The sequence below is a fragment of the Montipora capricornis genome, chromosome 4 (assembly GCF_036669925.1).
Source record: "Montipora capricornis isolate CH-2021 chromosome 4, ASM3666992v2, whole genome shotgun sequence".
Lineage (NCBI taxonomy): Eukaryota > Metazoa > Cnidaria > Anthozoa > Scleractinia > Acroporidae > Montipora > Montipora capricornis.
Genome location: NC_090886.1, coordinates 24,963,013 through 24,965,512, shown reverse-complemented (window position 1 = coordinate 24,965,512; position 2,500 = coordinate 24,963,013).

Genomic DNA, 2,500 nt, shown 5'->3' with positions numbered 1-2,500 from the left:
TAAAAAAAAAAACTTCTCCCATATCACATTTCAACCCTCGAAAATTCAATACACAACATGATATATATTAATTCACAAAGGCAGAAAATACCACAGAATCCTTTTCCAGCGAAAAAAATTTTATTGAAAAAAACAACATATTTGCTCTTAGAGGCGAAAACCTCTTCCTATTTCATTGCGTGCGTGAAGACAAAGAAACTCAATTGTGTCAAATTACCATGTACTTCAGGTAAATACTGCTCACACTTTGATTTCGTCTCGACGGGCGATAGATTGTTGTCGAAGTCCAGTACTCGTCGCTTTTGAGATTCATGCTGCCTAGTTTATCCAACTGACTTTCCATTATTGAGCTCCATAAGGTATATTTTGTTTAAGGATCCACTAAAACGCCATTCGCGTTGCATGACTTTCGACGCCATTGCAGGCTAAGTTAATGATTCTACTGTGTCCACCAGAGAAATCTACGCAGTTCCACTACCCTCTCGATCCTAAGAAAATACGCGCAGAAGGCTCTATACACAAAGACACCACTTACCAGGGGAGTGACAGGCAAGACAGGCAAAAAAAAAGGAGGGGGTGGGGAAGAAAGGAAGGAAACGCTTGCAGACAAACCCCGGGATTTAAAAAAACCACCCACTTGGTCTGTCACGCCTGAGTTCGCGAAGCGACATTTGATGCTGTCAACAACTGTTATAATTGACCCAATATAATGTTTGGCCTTCCGTGGAGCGGAGATGAACTTTAGAGGACGCGTTTGTGAAACCAAAATAGATTTTTTTTTTGTATTTTGGAGCGTTATGGACGGCATTAATGGTGAAATCTTAATGAATCCGAACTATCAATGCAGGCTTGTACATTTGTCTTCTTATCGAGGTCATTTTTTTTTTAAAGTTTTAGCTCTCTAACCTCCAGAAAGTTGGATTTGAAGTGTGTAAAATGTGACAAGCATTCAAGTCTAGATCAGCTAGACAGAACAGGACGGCTTACCGTTCTCGCCACGGCAAAGATAAACTAGAGTGCTCTTGTAAAAAAGCTCCGAGAACAAAGCTATTACCCGGCAACAAACAAACAAACAAACAAACAAACAACAACGTTTTTATTCCCATTCTCCCTGTATAATACTAATACAGGGATTTTTGCGCGGTTTTAAAACTACCCGGAGAAAGTAGATCTTAGTAAGTACTCTTGGTATCCAAAAAGAAAATTGGGGGTAACCATGCATTTTTGAGAGATAATTAAGCTTCAATTTGAGAAAGAACGCCATACATTGCTTTGTATTTTAAAGCTTTTTACAAATATTATTCATGAATTATCTTTGAAAAATGCGTGGTTACCCCCAATTTTCTTTTTGGATTTCAATGCGAGAAGATTTTTAGGGCGGACGAAATCTCAGAAGCGCTTCAAATTTGAGTGTAATGTAGACAAAAGCTGTAATGTAGACCAAAGCGATGAAATGTTGACCGTAGCGATAACCAATGAGAGTGCCGCACGAGTAGTACGCCGCGTGATGTTTGCAGCCGCCAGGCGCCAGATCACGCAAGCTTGGCTCGTTGGCACTTTAGCGACAGCTATAACTAGTAATACGAACGGCTTTTTTTGCAGCACAACCAATGTCCCCAAAGTAGTGGAATAAGTATTTCCCCAGGCAGTTAGAGCATATATTAAGAAAGGATATATTAAGGCGTAATAAAGTCTGACAAGAATGTCAATATATTTGTGTAGTACCTCATTTTGGAGAGGATACCGATGCTTTTACTGATTTTTTTTTGCTAAATGATGACATGTACATGTATCTTCCAGCTAAGGTTAGAATCAATAAGACGCCTAGGTATTTCACATGTTCAACTTGTTTGAGAGTTTTCCCACGAATATTTAAGTTTATGTCAGTAGGAAGTTTTCTTTGATATGGTCGGAATATAACAAAGTTAGTTTCTCTCAATATTTAGGGAAAGTTTATTCGCGCACAGCCAGGCGTTAATATGATTTAGCTCATCGTTTACGTTTACGTTTGAACTGAAAGTTTGCGTGGAGAACGAAGCAGAAATTTTGACTGAGTCACAATGCAGGTCTTCCCAGTTGATGTAGCGTCAGTTTAAGGTGCAATCCATTCTTCAAAATTTGCATCTGTAAATCACTATCTGAGAGAATTAACATCCCACAAAAAAAAAAAAAAAAAAAACACTAACAAGCTGGGCCCAGCATAAACAAAAAAGAGCTCGATTTCCGCCGCTCACTCGAGTTCGGGTACAAAACGGGGGGTGAGCGCGGGCTCATTTCCCGAAACAGCGGCTGGTAATCGAGCCTAAACAAAACAAGGAAACCATCGCATTCCCTGACAAAAGAAAATTTTTTAGTTATTATTCAGATCCAGAGACAAATAAAAATGACCTGAAACCCTTATAAAGTCGCAAGAAGAGCTTTGTGTTTCAAAAGAAGTTAAATAAAATGCTCTTGCATTGGAGGGAAAATCTTGCCGACCAGAATAAACAATAATAACACA